Source organism: Myotis daubentonii, chromosome 14 (genome assembly GCF_963259705.1).
Source record: "Myotis daubentonii chromosome 14, mMyoDau2.1, whole genome shotgun sequence".
In the NCBI taxonomy this organism is placed as follows: domain Eukaryota; kingdom Metazoa; phylum Chordata; class Mammalia; order Chiroptera; family Vespertilionidae; genus Myotis; species Myotis daubentonii.
In genome coordinates, this window is record NC_081853.1 from 24,576,161 (window position 1) to 24,593,766 (window position 17,606).

At 45.6% G+C, this 17,606-nt stretch overlaps 1 protein-coding gene across 2 annotated transcripts in view; it reads left to right on the forward strand.

Annotated features, from left to right (window-relative positions):
* The window catches only part of ATG7 (autophagy related 7), a 246,801-nt gene that overhangs the window by 228,071 nt on the left and 1,124 nt on the right, over window positions 1–17,606 (forward strand). The window lies entirely within an intron of this gene.

The window sequence follows — 17,606 nt, forward strand, 5'->3', positions numbered from 1 at the left end:
TGGATCATATGGTAGTTCTGTTTTTAATTTTTTTAGGAACCACCATTGTTTTCCATAGTGGCTGCACCAATTTACATTTCTACCAACAGTGCACTAGGGTTCCCTTTTCTTCACATCCTTCCCAACACTTGTTATTTCTTATCAACACTAATAAAAGAGAAAAATGGTAATTGGCGTACGAGCTACCCTTTTCATTGGCTAATCAGGGCTATATGCAAATTAACTGCCAACTAAGATTGGCAGTTAACTGCCAACAAGATGGCGGTTAATTTGCATATGTAGGCACAATGCAGGGAGGCGAAAGGGAAAGCAGGAAGAAGCCCCCTGCCACTGACAGTGATCGGAAACCCAGGGGGGAGCTAAGAGCTGGGGGGCAGGGCAAAGGCGGCCCCCGGGCCCCTTTGCCCTGCCCCCCAGCCATGATCAGAGAATCAGGTGCCTTTTCCGCCCTGGCCAGTGATAGCAGGAAGTAGGGGTGGAGCCAGCGATGGGAGCTGGGCACAGTCGAAGCTGGCAGTCCCAGGAGCTAAGGGTCCCTTGCCTGGGCCTAAAGCGAAGCCCACGATCGTGGGGCCGCTGCAGCTGCGGGTCCCCGCTGCCCTGGCCGGACGCCTCAGCCAGAGGCGTCCGGCCTGGGCAAGGGGCCGATCCTGCGATTGGAGGGTGATGGGGGTCAACGCCTGAGGGCTCCCAGTATGTGAGAGGGGGCAGGCTGGGCTGAGGGACACTCCCCCCTCCCCCCACCCAGTGCACGAATTTCGTGCACCGGGCCCCTAGTTGTTTTAATAATAGCCATTCTGATAGGTGTGAGGTACCCCATTCCAATTTTAATTTGCCTTTCTTTTATGATTAGCAATGTTGAACACCTTTTCAGGTAACTGTTGACCCTTTGAATGTCTTTTTTGGAAAAATGTGTATTCTGATACTTTGCCCGTTTTTAAATCAGATCATTTATATTTTGTTTTTGAGTTATATGCGTTCTTTATATATTTTGGATATTAACCTTTATTTGATATGTGGTTTGCACATATTTTCTCCTAGGTTGCCTTTTCATTTTGTTGATTCTTTTTTTATTTTTCATTTTATCATCTCATTTGTTGATTTTTGCTTTGTTGCTTATGCTTTTAAATTAATGTCATATCTAAAAACCCAATGCCAAGTTCAATGTTAAGGAGCTCCTTGCCTGTGTTTTTTTGTAGGAGTTTTACAGTATCAGCTCTTGGGTTTACATTGTTAATCCATTTTGAGTTAATTTTTGTGAATGGTGTAAAATGGATGGGGTGGGGGGGGGGCAATTTAATTTTTCTGCATGTGGGTATCCAGTTTTCTCAACACCATTTATTGGCGAGACTACCATTTCCCCATGGAATGTTCTTAGCTCCCTGGTCAAAGAATAGTTGGCCATAAATCTGAAGGTTTATTTCTGGGATCTCATTCTGTTCCATTGGTCTGTGTGTCTATTTTTATGTCATTACCATGCTGTTTTAATTACTACAGTGGGGCCTTGACTTACGAGTTTAATTCGTTCCGTGACGGAGCTCATAACTCAAAATACTCGTATGTCAAATCAAAAAGTGAACGAGTGAGACACGTGATGCTGGGCTGATGTTGTGGCGTTCACTGTGATGTTCGCTGTGCCAACTAGCAGTGGGGTATCTGAAGCTGGCTTGTAACCCGAATTTTAGCTCGCAACTCAAAGCAAAAAATCGGCCTAGAGATGACTCGTATCTCGAAAAACTCGTTAGTTGGGACACTCGTAAGTCAAGGCCCCACTGTATAGGTTTGTATAATTTGAAATCAGGAAATGTGATGCCTCCAGCTCTGTTCTCCTGTCCCATAATTGCTTTGGCTATTTGGGGTCTTTTGTGATTCCATACAAATTTTAGGGTTGTTTTTTGGAATCACATATTAAGTATTCTTTTTATCTGGCTTCTTTTGTTCAGCATAATATTTTTGAGATTCATTCCTGTTGTTGCATGTGTCAGTAGTTTGCCCTTTCTATTGCTGAATAGTACCACATTTTATGAATATACTAGAGGCCCAGTGCATGAATTCGTGCACCTTGAAAGAACCTGTGGGCTACGAGGCTGCAGTAGGCACAGGAAAAGGTCTCGGCCCATCCTCCGCACCCCTGCCCAACCCCTCTCGCCGTGGCCCCTGGTCCCCTGTCTGCTGGCAGCCCCTCTCCCACTGCTGCTGCTCCCACATGCTGATGGTGCCGGCCCTGCTCGAATCCGCTGACGGTGCACAGTGATTGGGGCCGGCGCTGTCAGTGGGTGCGAGCTGTGGCTGCTGCCCTGATTGCCCCTCAGGAACAGGGGGAGGTGGAGAAGCCCTCGGGTGATCAGGGCCAGCAGCTGCTGCTCGCACCTGCTCATGACACCAAATGATCGGGGACCAGCACCAGGCACTGGCAGCCCGTGCGAGCGACAGCTCCGGTGCCAGGTGCAGGTGCAAGCGCCGAGCGGGACCACAGTGCACGGGGGCAAAGAATTTTCAGTAACCACCAGAGGCTCGCCCTGATGACAGATGCCCCACCATGGTCTGGTGCTCACTTGTTCCACCATCCCTCTGCAACCAATGCTCTCCATGTTCTGCACACGCCCCCTGGTGGTTAGCGCATGTCATAGTGACCAGTTTGGTTCCAGTTGTTCCGCCATTCAGTCTGTTTGCATATTAGCCTTTTATTATATAGGGTCACTAGAGGTCCGGTGCACAAAAATTTGTGCACTCAGGGGGGGAGGGGGGGTCCCTCAGCCCAGCCTGTGCCCTCTCGCAGTCTGGGACCCCTCGGGAGATAACGACCTGCTGGCTTAGGCCTGCTCCCGGGTGGCAGAGGGCAGGCCCAATCCCTAGGTGCAGCCCCTGGTCGGGCTCAGAGCAGGACCGATTGGGGAGTTGGGGCACCGCCCCATCATGCACAGAGCAGGGCAGATTGGGAGGTTGCGATGCCACCCTCAGTCACACTCAAGGTAGGGCCAATTGGGGGGTTGGGGCACCATCCCATCACACTCAAGGCAGGGTCGATGGGGAGGTTGCGGCGCCACCCCCTGTCACGCACAGAGCAGGGCCAATCAGGGAGTTGGGGCGCTGCCCCCGTCACACACAGAGCAGGGCCCATCAGTGGGTGGGGCACCGCCACTCTCACACTCAGGGCAGGGCCGATGGGGAGGTTATGGCTCTACCCCATCACACACAGAGCAGGGCTGCTCAGGGGGTTGGGGCCCCGCCCCCTGTCACACACAGAGCCACAGGGCAATCAGGGGGTTTGGGCGCTGCCCCCTGTCACGCTGATCCCGGTGCTGGGAGGCATATTACCCTTTTACTCTATAGGGTAGAGGCCTGGTGCATGGGTGGGGCCAGCTGGTTTGCCCTGAAGGGTGTCCTGGATCAGGGTGGGGTTCCCCACTGGGGTGCCTGGCCAGTCTGGGTGAGGGGCTGAGGGCTGTTTTCAGGCTGGGAGTGACTGAAGTTCCCAACCGCTCCTTTTTTTCTTTTTTCTTTTATTCTGGGCCAGCTTTACCTTGAGGCTTGGCTCCAGCTCTTAGGCCTCTGGCTGAAAGTAGGTTTCTGGCCTTTGCATACAATGTTGCCAATCTGCTGGCTGAAGTCCGGTGGTATTTGTTAAAATGTTTCTTAAACTGCCCGCTCAGAGGCCTGCAGCCACAGGCGGCGAACGTTGGTTTCCTCCGTCACTGAGGCAACCAAGCCTCATGTTAGTTTCAAGCTGCCTGGCTGCCGGCCGCCATCTTGGCTGACAGTTAATTTGCATATCTCGCTGATTAGCCAATGAAAAGGATAGCGGTCATACACCAATTACCATGTTTCTCTTTTATTAGTGTAGATTGTTTATTTACTCACCTATTGATGAGTATTTGCGTTGCCTGCAGTTTGGAACTGTTACAAATAAAGTTTCAGTGTGTGTTTGTGTACAAGTCTTTGTGTGGACATTTTTTTTTTCATTTCTCTTGAGTGATTGGTTAGGACTAGACTTGCTAGGTTATCATATGAGATACATATATTTAATTTTTAAAGAAAGTAACTTTTCCAAAGTGGGTGTCCCATTTGCTATTCCCACCAGCAATGTATGAGGGTTCTGGTTGCTCCACATCCTGGACAACACTTGGAGCTGCAGTTTTTAATTTTAGCCATACAGGTGGGTATGTGGTGGTATCTTGTGGTTTTGATTGCAAGTCTCTGATGGCAGCAAATGCTAAACATCTTTTCCTTGTACTTATTTGCCATCTGTACATCTTCTTTTTTTAAAACATATTTTTATTGATTTTTTTACAGTGAGGAAGGGAGAGGGATAGAGAGTTAGAAACATTGATGAGAGAGAAACATTGATCAGCTGCCTCCTGCACACCCCCGACTGGGGATGTGCCCGCAACCAAGGTACATGCCCTTGACTGGAATCGAACCTGGGACCCTTCAGTCTACAGGCCGGCGCTCTATCCACTGAGCCAAGCCAGTCAGGGCTGTACATCTTCTTGTATGGCATTTCTTTCAAATCTTTTGCCCAGGTTTTTATTAGGTAATTTATCTTCTTCTTACTGAGTTGTAAGAGTGGTTGGTGTTTTCTGGACATAGGTCCCTTCTTAGATATATGTATTGCATATATTTCCTCCATATCTTTGGCTTACCTTTTCATCTGCTTAATGTTCATCTTTAAGAGTGTTGCCGAAACCGGTTTGGCTCAGTGGATAGAGCATTGGCCTGCGGACTCAAGGGTCCCAGGTTCGATTCCGGTCAAGGGCATGTACCTGGGTTGCGGGCACATCCCCAGTGGGAGATGTGCAGGAGGCAGCTGATCGATGTTTCTCTCTCATCAATGTTTCTAACTATCTCTCTCCCTTCCTCTCCATAGAAAATCAATAAAATATATTTTTTTTTAAAAAAAGTGATAAAATTTTGAATTTTGTTGGCATCCAGTTTATTGCATTTTTATTTATGGTTTATTTACTATCCATTCTATGAATTCTTTTCTATCCCAAAATCTCATTAAATTTTTTAAATCTTTTCTATTAGTTTTATACACTTAGCTTTTACATATATGTCCATGATTCATTTCAAGTTAATTTCTGTGTATGGTTTAAGGTAAGGGTGAGTGAGGTTCATTGTTTCCCCTCTATGGTTATCTAATTGTTCCAGCACCATTTGTTGAAAAGACTCTCCCCACTGAATTACCTTGGCACCTTTGTTGAAAGTCAGTTGACCCGTATGTGTAGATCTGTTTCTGCCTCTTTTCTCTTTTCTATCCTTATCTCATTGCCACACTGTCTGGTTCCTGTAGCTTTATACAAGGGCCAGGGTCGCATCTGTCTCATCTGGTCAGGCCCAGAGGCAGGGCCATCAGGAAAGTGCCCGCCTAGGATTGAAGTATTGTCCTCACCTGATATTTGCATTATTTAAAGTTTCAAAATTATCTCCTCTTACCAAGTAAGGCCAGTGTAAGTTAATATCCTACACTTACCTCATTCTAGAGCTCTCAGGCTTTTTCCCCTTCCGCTCCCCTCTCCAGCATTGACCCCAAAACCCCTGTGAGGTAGAGGATAAAAATGCAGTGTCCTCCTTTTTAAAGGGGCACTTTTCAGAAAGTTTTCTAAAGGACTGAAAAGAACAACAACATAATGGAAACCATTTTGCAGCCTCCAGCATGGCCATTTATCTCAATAACCATTTCATTTAAAATGTGGGCCAAACATATAAATCATATCTTGAAAGAAAGTATGTTGGTGCCACAGAAATTGCCCTGTATTCTTACCACCTAATTTGAAAAATGTGTTTTGAAGCTTGGAAGAAGGCAAATAAGACTGGGGCCCAGCCGTCCTTCCCCCACGCGTCCCTTCCTTTCATTCCTCCGTTTGGTCCCCAAATAAACCCTCGCCACTCCCCAAACTACGCAGGGAAGCCGAAGCACGTGAGACACCCTGTTAAGTCATTCTCTGCTGCTGCTGCTGCTGCTGCTGCTATTTTGAGCCCTCTCACCTTTGAATGTCATTAGGTAAGGAGGGGCTGAAAGCCAAAAAAACAGGCTGCTCCTCACCAGTCCTTGGAGTGACCCCTCTCAGAGCACGGCCACCCTCGCCTTTAGACCATTAACACCAGTTGGAGCTCTTAGATGTTGGTGCTCATTTAGGACATGGCCAGAGGGAGGGTGCTAACTATAGCAGAGCCCTGAGGCCCATTTTCCAGACTAATCAAACAGGGAGACTTTGGGCAGCCTTGCTTGGGCTGGGAATCCAGGGTCTCCCATTTGAACCTCACTGAGGAATCTGTGGTTAAAATGGCAGCGTTTCCCTTATAGCAGGTTTCTTATTTTGCTTCTCAGAACTTCCTGGGAGGGAAAAACAAAAGAAACCAACAGGTACTGAGCCCCTGTGCGCTGTGGCCCGGGCTCTCTCCCCAAGGGTCCCTGGGGGCTCCAGTATCCCCACTCTTCACCTTGCTTTTTTTTTTCTGATCATGAAAGCCCTATGTGAGCATCTAAGATAAAGAAGATGTAGACCTATGATTCCATCACTCAGAGGTTCTGGTTCACTTTTTACTTACAGCCTTATTTTTTAAAACCATGCATATATGTGACTGAGGTCAGACTGATCATAATTTTATTTCCTCTTTGCATTTAATAGTTTCTGATCATTTTCTCACATCATTAAATCTTGCTGGAAAACATGCTTAATGCATGCCTAATACGCATCCTATGCATAGGTCGATCTTTCCCACCATCTCCCTGGCAGTGGGGGTCAGGAATCCCAGTCCCGATAGCAGTTTCTCTTTTCTGGCTCAGGGCTTGATCCTGCTGGCCCCATGGGACAGACTTTCTCCCCACCTCCTGTGTCACTCCTCACAGCCTTAGAGACCATTCAGCCTCTGGTGGGAAGGTGAAAACCAGGAGCCCTTCCTCCGGTAGACTCGCCTGAAGCCGCCTGAGACCTACACCTCCCCAAACCTACCTTGTCCACTCCATTCTTCCTCCTCCCAACATAGTAGCTGGTCACAGCAACCTGTTCTCCACTGCTTCCCTTCTGTGCCTCCTTTGAGACCACCTAGCCCCACCTGGTTTGGATCAGTGGATAGAGCATCAGCCTGCGGACTGAAAGGTCCAGGGTTCGATTCCGGTCAAGGGCCCATGCCCAGGCTATGGGCTCGGTCCCCAGTAAGGGGCATGTAGGAGTCAGCCAATCAATGATTCTCTTTCATCATTGATGTTTCTCTCTCTCCCTCTACCTTCTTCTCTGAAATCAATAAAAATATATTTTAAGAAAATAAAAAGAAGAGACCGCCTGGGCACCCCCTTCCAGGACATCCTGTCCCTGTATCTTTGTGTTTCAATTGTTAGCTGAGTTCTTGGTGCCGGAGCACCAACCAGCACTTCTCTGAGTGTGTTGGCCTGTCCTTTTCTCTGGATCTAGGTTCAGCAGCATGGGGCTATTTTGTTCAGACCTCCCTCTTTATCAGTTGCAGTCCAGAACATCTTTGAAGGGGAAGCAGGGAGAATTGGGGGGCAGAGGTTGGTGTGCAAACCACATGTGTGCATAGGCCCTGGCCTTGCCCCTCTCCCCCCGCCCCTGCCCCCCATGATCCTTTGATCAGCTGTGCAGGCTGTAGGCAGACAGAGGCATCCAGCACAGGGGTAGAGGCCCTCCATCCTGCCAGCAACATAAAGCATTTCCTTTCTCCTATTTCTCCCCTCACCATTGGCAGTCCAGTGTGCTTTGTATAAGTCATTGTTTGCATCTTACCAGCTGCCTCGGCCACCACTGTTTCTTTCTAATAAAACGTTAACCTTGTTCCTGAAACCCCTGGAGCAGTGGGGTCATGGGAAAGGGCATGCAGGGCCCCTGTTGGCCCCTGTGGGGGTGGGGATGGGAAAGGCTGATGATAAGTTCTCCCCCAGAAGACCCTGGAGCTGGAAGTTGCCCCAGAAGCAGAGGCCAGGCTAGAGGAGGTAGTGAGTGTTTGGGTACAAGGGCAGCAGGTGGACGATTTCCAAAGGGGAGGTACCAAAGTGGTAGTGTAGAAGAAGGGGAAGTACAGACCCCTGAGCATGGAAGGGGAAGGAAGGAATCGTTTCATCTTCAGTGGAGGAGGGTGAGCAGCCTGTGAACATAATGGGAGCCAGAGCCCTGGCTGCTGGGCGAACAGCAAGACAAAAAAGCTATGTATTGGGGCAGGCCCTGCCCTCCAGTGGCTCATGGTCCCCTGGGGAGTCAGGCAGATGCATACATGAAAATGTGGTGACAAATTACAGTAGGTTCTCTGGAGGAACCAAATGGGTTGAGCCAGAGAATGTGGCTGTTTTAGATGGGTGATCTGGGAAGACACAAAGATCTGCATACAGCCAGCTTGTGGTGCGGAGTCCTGGGGAGGGATCTCCCCATGCCGAAGGGAAGTGTATGTGGAGCCCTGAGGAAGCGGGGAGCCTGCGACCTTGGGCAGCTGGAAGCTGGTGAGCAAGAGTTGTGAGAGGGCAGCAGGTTGGAGAGGTCATGGGGACTAGTATGGATTGCATTCGCCCTGTTTGCTAGAGAAAGCATAGAAAGCCCTACTACCAGGCATGACACTGTGGGATTGTTTTCTGAGAAAACCAGTGTGATGCTGTGTGGAGTGTGGGTGGGAACAGCACCAGAGGCCTGGTGAGCAGCCAGGGGCCAGTGAGACCCGCGGACAGATCCTGATCCCTCGGAGCCTGCACAGTGCCCCTGGAAACGGCCCTGCCTCCTCCTGGGGGTCCCAGCGGTGTCTCCACCCACCAGAGAGAATCATACCTGTAAGGACCCAGCAAGGAGGTGTGAGGAGCAGAAGTCTAGATATTTCCATTTTTTTTAATTAAAAAATACAGAAATGCCAAAACCGGGTTTCAGAAACTGGTAATTTGAAATGTTTACATTTAACAAATGAATACTTTTAACACACACAAATATAATTGTGCCATTCACAGGATAATTACAGTGTTTATAAAAGGAAAGCCTTAGTCCATGGCGTGCTCCAGGCAGTGTGGTCCAGAAATGGGACACAAGTTTGAAATTGGATGACAAGCGGCTCTGCTCCAGTGTGTCTGACTCCTTTGCAGAGTGGAAAGTGAAACCGTGAGGCCCTCTCAGGGTGTGCGGTTTAGCCACACGTTCTCCCTGGCCCTTGTGATGAGCTCCAATGGTTAGAAAGTCCTGCTGCATTCGAGTTGTGGGCCCAGTCACTGCTGCGAGGCCAGGGTTGGTTCAGGCGCTGACCACGGAGTCAACCTCCCAGCTGGCCCAGAGCAGCAAGGCCTCCTGCCCGTCTGAGCCCACAGCCCGAGCCTCCAGGGCAGGAACGTAGGACCAGCCACTGAACAGGGTCAGAGGACAGAGGTGGGAACCCAGGAGCTGGTGCAGGACAGAGGCTGATCTGGCCTTTCACCCACCTGGGTTTGCCCGTGGTTCCTGCGTGTACCATGGGCCCTGGGGCCACTCACTGGGTGTCAGCATCACAGTGTCGGTCCAGGAGGCAGACTTCAGACTGTCCTTCGCTGTTTTCTTAAGAAGGAATCATGTTTAACAAGAAGGAAGTGGTGAGATAAAGTGGAAAAAGCCTCTCCTCTACCCCTTACCAGCTCTTTACGGTCTCAACAGTTTCATCATTTCCTCTGAGCTTGAGTGGCCTCCTTTGTACAACAGGGGCGGTCACCGCAGCGTCCTCAGGCTCCTGAGAAGACTGCGTGCAGGCAGGTGTTTGCCGAGTAATATTCCATTGTATGGACAGACTGCATTTTCCATTAACCTGTTGGTGGACATTTGGTTTGTTCCCACGTTTTGACTGAAGAATTATGCTATGAACATTCATGTGCAAGTTCTTACGTGGACGTAGGTTTTCATTTCTCTTGCGTATACACACACCAGGAGTGAAATTGCTGGGCCATATGGTGACTCTGTGTCTAACTTTTTGATGAGCTGCCGTCTGTTTTCAGAGCAGCTGCACCGTTTTACATTTCCAACAGCAACGTATACAGGTTCCAGTTTCTCCAGATTACCACCAACACTTGTTATCTGGCTTTTTTATTACAACCTTCATAATGGCGCCACGTGCTCTCTCCTTGTGGTTTTGATGTGCATTTTCCTGGTGCCTAATGACGTTCAAGTATCCATGTCTGTGTTTTTGTGCTTCTTAGTCATTTATATGTCTTTTGTGAGAAATGCCTATTCAGCTCCTCTGCCCATTTTTAATTGGGTTATTTGCTTTTTATTATTGACTTGTGAATGGTCTAGATACAAGTCTCTTATCCGATATGATTGGGAAATATTTTCTCTCAGAATGGTCTTATCACTTTAATAGTGTTCTTGAAGCTGTCCTTAAAAAACAAAAACACAAAGTTTTTTATTTTGATGAAGTCTAATTATTTTGTTGCTGTGCTTTGGGTTATTTTTCTTGATTTAATTTTTAAATGTGTGAAACATGTCCTTGATTCTAAAGTTAAAAGGTATGCTCAGATAGTCTCATGCCCTTTCCACCCACTCCCTATACGTAGCCATTCCTGCATTTATTTGTGCAAAAGTTAAAGATAATTTTAAAATATTCTTATTTTCTCTTCTCACACAACACATGCATTTTTCTTCCTTTCACTAAGTAAATGCTGGAAACTGCCTCATATCATTCATTGAGCTCTTTCCCACTGTTTTAGGGCCACAGTGGTCCATGGTGTGGATGTGCAGTGAATGGTTTAATTAGCTGGTTCCGACATGGGTGGTTTCCAGTCTTTTCCTGTAACAAGTCATGCAGCAACGATGTCTTTTCATATTTGTGGAGGTGTATCTTAAGACAGATTCCTGAAAGTGAGCTTGCTGGGTTAACAGTTAAGACATAAGTAATTCTGTTGGATTTACTAGTAGCCAAGCTTGCCATATTCCTTACGTCCCACCAGCATCATAGGGGACTGCTGTTTCCATAGGTTCACAGAGTGTTGTCGAGCGTTAGGAACTTTGCCAGTTTGATAAGTGAGGAAATGTTCTCTCTGTGTGGCTTTTTAAAAAATCAACTTTATTAAGGTATAATTTACATAAAATAAAATGCACCCATTTAAAATGTAGTTTGGTGAATTGTGACAAATGATCTACTTTCTGTCACCATAGATTAGTTTGTCCCTGCTAGAATTCCATATACAGTCAAACCTCGGTCCTCTGAGGCCACAAACAAAGGAGCGAATGTATGAGTCAGTTTACCTCTAAACCTCGCCTTGTTAATATCGCAGGAAATTGTGCTGTGAATATTTTTGTGGGTTTTTTTGTTTTGTTTTTGTTGCTGGTAAAATGGATTATTAGCACAATATTAAAATATAAAAAGTCCATCAAGAGTGCTGATGTTGCTAAGAATATGAAAGAAATAACGATCACAGGCAATTGAAGAGGTAGAAAAATTGTTCATTTGGATAAACAAAAAGCAAAAAGCAGTTCGCCTAGCCTGTGACAGCATTTCAACATGTGAAAAATTGAAGATGCTGCATACTGGCCTCTTGTAAGACACCCCTGGAATGAGTGTTGAAAGTGATTCACTTAAGGCCTGCTTTTCAAAAATCAGTTTATTGTCCTTTCTCTTCTTGATTTTTAAGAGCTATTTGTATATTAGGGAGATTATTAGCCTTTTATGCTTTCTCCCAGTCAGTTTTGTCTTTTAAGGTTTGCTATTAGACATGTACTATATATAAGAAAGGTTAACACAGGGAATCATTTGGGGGTCTGGAACAAATTAATTCAATTTACATTATTTATAATGGGAAAAATGATTCAGTGTTGTTGTTTTTTAAATATATTTCATTGATTTTTTTACAGAGAGGAAGGGAGAGGGATAGAGAGTTGGAAACATCGATGAGAGAGACACATCGATCAGCTGCCTCCTGCACATCCCCTACTGGGGATGTGCCCGCAACCCAGGTACATGCCCTTGACCAGAATCGAACCTGGGACCCTTCAGTCCGCAGGTCGACACTCTATCCACTGAGCCACACCGGTCAGGGCTTGATTCAGTTTTTTAACAAATCACTTCTCGAACAGCCTTCCAGAACAAATTAAGTTCCAGAACCAAGGTTCCACTGTAAATGGATCCATACAGTATTTTGTCTTTTGTGGTGGGCTTCTTTGACTCAGCATAAGGGTTCTGAGATGAGTACATGTTGCTGCATCCATTAGTGGTTTGTTCCTTTGATGATGAGTAGTATCCACTGCATGGATATCCCATAATTTTCTGCCTGTTGATGGACATGTAAGTCTTCTAGTTTGTGTCTATCATGAATAAAGCTGCTATGACCATTCTTGCACAAGTCGTCTTGCAGATATGTGTGTTTTCCTTTCTTTGGGGTAAATAGGAGTGGAATGGCTGGGTCATATGGTAAGGGTATGTTTAACTTTATAAGTCATCAGACCTTTCTCCCAAGGGATTATGCAGTTACCATTCCCACTAACAGCAGTGTGTGAGTTCCCAGCCTTTTCCATTTTGGCCCTTCTAGAAGGTGGAGTGTGCTGTCTCTGTGATTCAGATTTGCATTCCACCCCTCCCCCCAGGACAAAGGATGCTGAACATATTTTTAGCAATAAGAATTCTGCATTGATTCTTATTGGCCACTGTAGTTCCTCTTTTGTGAAGTATCTGTTCAGACCTTTTGCCCATTTAAAAAAAAAAATCAGGTTGCCTCTTTTATTAAGCTACTAGTGTCCCAGTGCACGGATTCATGCACACTGAAAGGAAATTAATTAGAAGAAATATTTTAATATCGCTATTTGCGTCTTGCTAATGAAAAGAAAATAGGATTCTACCGAGTCTCCTATCTACCTACTCCAGGACTTCTGTGAAGATCAAATGAGATGAGGCACGGGAAAATGCTTCACAGACATTTGGTTAAACTGTGAAATGTTTTCACCTGACTATAAAGCAAGTCCTATTCCTGGGCTGAAGAAACTCCAAGGAGGCTAGTCGCTAGGGAGAGAAAGCCAGGCGTTGCTACGTGATGTCATTACCTAGCGCCCACAGCAACCATTTCCAGACTGGGCTGGGCTGGGCTGTGGGTGGCATTATGCGCCATGGGATCTCAGCAGCTTGGCTGCAATTGGGTGGGGTGTTGCTCTGGGGTGGTAGCGGGGCCTGTGTCCCACTTGGGGGAAGCCAAGTGTTGGTTTGTTGGCACCAGGTCTGCAGTGCTGTTTATTTTTAAATGGCCGTTGCACATCATGCCAGCTCCTGTGTTGAGTGCCCCCTGGTGGTCAGTGTGTGTCATAGCTACCGGTTGGACAGACGGACACTTAGCCTTTTATATATTAAACTAAGTTTTTTCATATGTTTTGGATAAAAATTCTTTTTATATACAGTATGGATATTTCTCCTAGTCTGTGGTTTGCTTTTTCATTTTCATAGTGCTATCCTTTCAGAGACCAGAAGTTTTGATTTTCGTGAAGTCCCAGTCAATTTTTCTGGTATTTTTGGTGTGTTGTCCTAAGGAATTTTAATGTATCTCTTATTCTGATTAAGGTTGAACATCCTTTCTTAGGTTTAAGGGCCATCTGCCTATATTTTTTTCTGTGAACTGTTGATGTCTCTGGCCTGCTTTGCAAAAATCAGTTTATTGGTCTTTCTCTTACTGATTTTTAAGAGCTATTTGTATATTAGGGAGCTTAGCCTTTTATGGTATGTTAAAATGTTTTCTCCCAGTGAGTTTCTCTTTTTGGCTTTGCTTATAGTGTTTTCTCCATGCAAAACTGCACATGTATATTTTTACACAGTCCAATATATCTAGTTATATTGCTTTTAGATTTTAAGTTATATGCTTCCCACTCCCAGGTTATAAAGGGATTCACCTATGTGTTGCACCTAATATTAGTTAAGATTTCTCTTTTTATATTTAGATCAATGTTCCATTTGGAATTTGTTCTGTATAAGCATGGAGTAAGTTTTATCATTTTGCAAATAATATCTACTTATCCCCATATCATCTATTAAAATGTCCATTTTTTCTAATGCTTTGAGGTCACATTTCCCAGACCTTTATCAAGAACCTGGACATTTCTATTCTGTTCTGTTTCTGGACTCATTTTGTTCCATTGGCCCAAATATCTATGCTCATGCTGACACAACCCTCTTAATTACAGACTTCACGACATATTTAAACATATGGTAGGGGAACCTCCCCATTGCTCTTCTTTTCAAAGGTTTTCCTAGATATTCTTATTTTTTTCTCACATAAATTTTAGAAACAGCTTGTCTAGCTCCAGAAAAGATACTTGATTTTTTAAAATTGAGCTTTTATTAAATTTAGATATTAATTTGGGAAAAGTTGACATCTTGATTGATGTTGAGTCTTCCTATGCATAAACAGGGGGTAGTTTTTGTTCACTTTTCATAATCTTGTGAGGCTGTTATAAAGGAATTCACCTATGTGACTGTTTTTGAAGAGTTGGTTTTGTTTTGTTTTCATACACATGCTGTATATTTCACGTTAGGTCTGTTCCCTAGTAGTTTATCTTTTTCATGGCTCTTATAGTGAATGGCTTCTTCTCTTTCATTACATTTCTAACTGGATGTTGTTTCTATAGTTTGTGGTTAATTAATTAAGACAACATTCACTGGGTCCTTACTCTGCCAGGTGCTAGGTGGATTTAGTAGGGAGCAGACAGATCTCAGTCCCCACTTTTTTCGCCCTCAACTTTATTGAGGAATAACTGACAAATATTATATATATGTAGATTTAATAAACATTATGAAATGATTATCTACATTGTGAAATGATCCTCACGATCAAATTAACACACCCCCTCACCTCTTTCTAAAAATTTTATTTAAGCATAGTTGACATAAAATATTTTATTAGTTATGTTGATTTCAGGTGTATAATATAGTAATTTTACATTTCTGTATGTGATCACCCCACTAATTCTATCGTAAATATTTATCACAATATTACTGACTATAATCCCCTTCACCTTTGTCACCTATCCCTCTGACACCTTTTCCTTCTGTTTCTATATGTCTGTATGTTTCGTTTTATAAGTGAAACCATATGGTATTTGTCCTTCTCTGACTTATTTCACTTAGTATAATACCCTTTAGGTCCATCCATGTTGCTGCAAATGGCAAGACTTCATTCCTTTTTTACTGCTGCATAATATCCCTACACACACACACACACACACACACACACACACACACACACACACACTCACACATACTCTAGAGGCCCGGTGCACAAAATTCATGCAAGAGTTAGGCCTTCCTTCCCCCGGCTGCTGGCACCCGGGACCTGGGCTTCCCTTGCAGCCCCGGCTTTGTCCAGAAGGACGTCTGGTCTAATTAGCATATTATGCTTTTATTATTATAGATATCACATCTGTGTGTTTTTTAATCTAGGATCTGGCCCTGTTTTATTTCTTTTTATTGATTTCAGAGAGGAAGAGAGATAGAAACCTCAATGATGAGAGGGAATCATTGATTGGCTGCCTCCTGCATTCCCCCTTACTGGGGATCGAGCCCACAACCCGGGCATGTGCCCTTGACTGGAATTGAATCCGTGACCCTTCAGTCTGCAGGCCAACACTCTATCCACTGAGCCAAACCAGCTAGGGCTATATCACATCTTTATCCATTCATCTATTGATGGACACTTAAGTTGTTTCCATATCTTGGGTATTGTAAATAATGCTGCAGTGAACACAGGGATGCATATATCTTTTCAAATTAGTGTTTATTTTCTTTGGATAAATACCCACAAGTGGGATTGATGGGTCGTATGATAGACCTATTTTTAGTTTTTTGAGGACTCTACATATTGTTTTCCATAATGGCCACATCAGTTTTCAATCTCTACATTCATGCCAGCACATTATTTGTTCACTTTTTGGTAATAGCTTTTCTGATATGTGTGAGATGGTGTATCTTGTGGTTTTGATTTGCATTTCCCTGATGATTAGTGATGTTGAGCATCTTTTCATGTCTTTTGGTCATCTGTATGTTTTCTTTGGAGAAGTGTTTTTTCGTGTCCACTGCCCATATTTTTATCAGATTGTTGTGGTTGTTTTGTTATTGAGTTGCATGAGTTTTTTAATATATTTTGGTTATTAACCCCTCCCCTCCTCAGTTCCCCTCCCCTCCTCAGTTATATATTTTCCCATTCAGTAGGATAGCTACCTAGTTACTTTGGTGTGTGTATGGTAGGAACACTAAAACCTAGTGTCCCCATGCTGTACATTAGATCCCCACAACTTATCCTTCTTATAACTGAAAATTTGTGCCCTTTGACCAACATCTCCCCACTTCCCCCACCTCTCAGCAACCCCACTCACCTACTCTCTGGTTCTGAGTTCAGTTCTTTTAGATTCCATGTGTAAGTGAGATCATACAGTATTTGTCAAGGCTGAAGTTTCTGGAAATTTAAAATCAAGGCTGCTACTGCCCTCTGAGCCCAGCCAATAGGAAAAGGACTGGCTGCCCTAGTGGAGAAACCCATTGTAGGCCCAGGGAACTCATTGTGCAAAATACCAGAGCAGTTATGCAAAAACCCATCATCCACCCATTCTGTAAAGTCCCATCATAATATGCCCTTTGGATGTCTACTTGATCCCCTACACAGCGTGGGCCTCCCAGAGGCAGGGCTGGGTGCCAAGGACCCTTCTTCACAGTTGAGATCTAATACAATGAATGGCAGCTCCTGCTTTCCCAAACAGTCCTGCCCTGGGCCCCCAGAGTCCTGTGAACAACCTCATCTGCCCGTTTGCAGAGGGCATTGCTCATTGAAATGGACTCTGCCCAGCCCTGGCTGGTGGCTTCCCAGGAGGCTGGGCAAGAGGCCATAGAAGGTCAAGGCCCCCTCCTCCATGCAGCCTATTCCAGTCCTGCAGGCAGTCCAGGCAGCCCTTTTTGTTCACGTAACCTTTTCCCACACACCTATGCCCCCAGCTCTGCATGATCCCAGACAAGGTGCCTTACCTCTCTGAGCTTGTTTCCATCTGCACCTCACGGGCTCTTGTGAGGCGTGAAGGAAGGACTATTACATCAGGCCTGCATAGCTTGTGGCATAGGGAGAGGCTCCATAATGTGTGTTTATTGAATGACAGTGAAAGAATGAATTCCCCTGGTGAACCCTCTGGTGGCAAGTTTGCCTGCTCAGATGGTCAGAACTATAGGATCATCAAGTCCAGGGGCTCCTAAGTGCAGCCACCCTGCCTCCTACCACTGAATCCCACCCCAGGGGGCAGGTCCAAGAGTCTTCAAGCCATGCTGAGGATGAGCTGGGCCCAGAGAAGGGCACACTCAACCTGGCCACACTCAGGTTGCTGGACCCCAGACTGAACTCTTCCACATCCCGACCCTGCTCCTGCAGGCATCTGGATGTTGGCATTGCAGCCTCACCCCAGTGTCCTTGGGCAGGAAGACATGTATAAAGACAGGGGATGTGAGAGGCACATCGACTAGCTCTCGGCCCAGGCTGCTGGATCCTCCAGAGAGAGGAAATTTCCTTCTCTATTTACTTTCCAGATCCTTGCCTTTGAAAGCCAAGCTGGTGTTGATATTTACCTTGGCCGGGCCTCCCCGTCTCCCTGGGCCAGCCTCATGTAAACACGATGTTCCTTCTCTTGGTTCAGCTAGCTAGC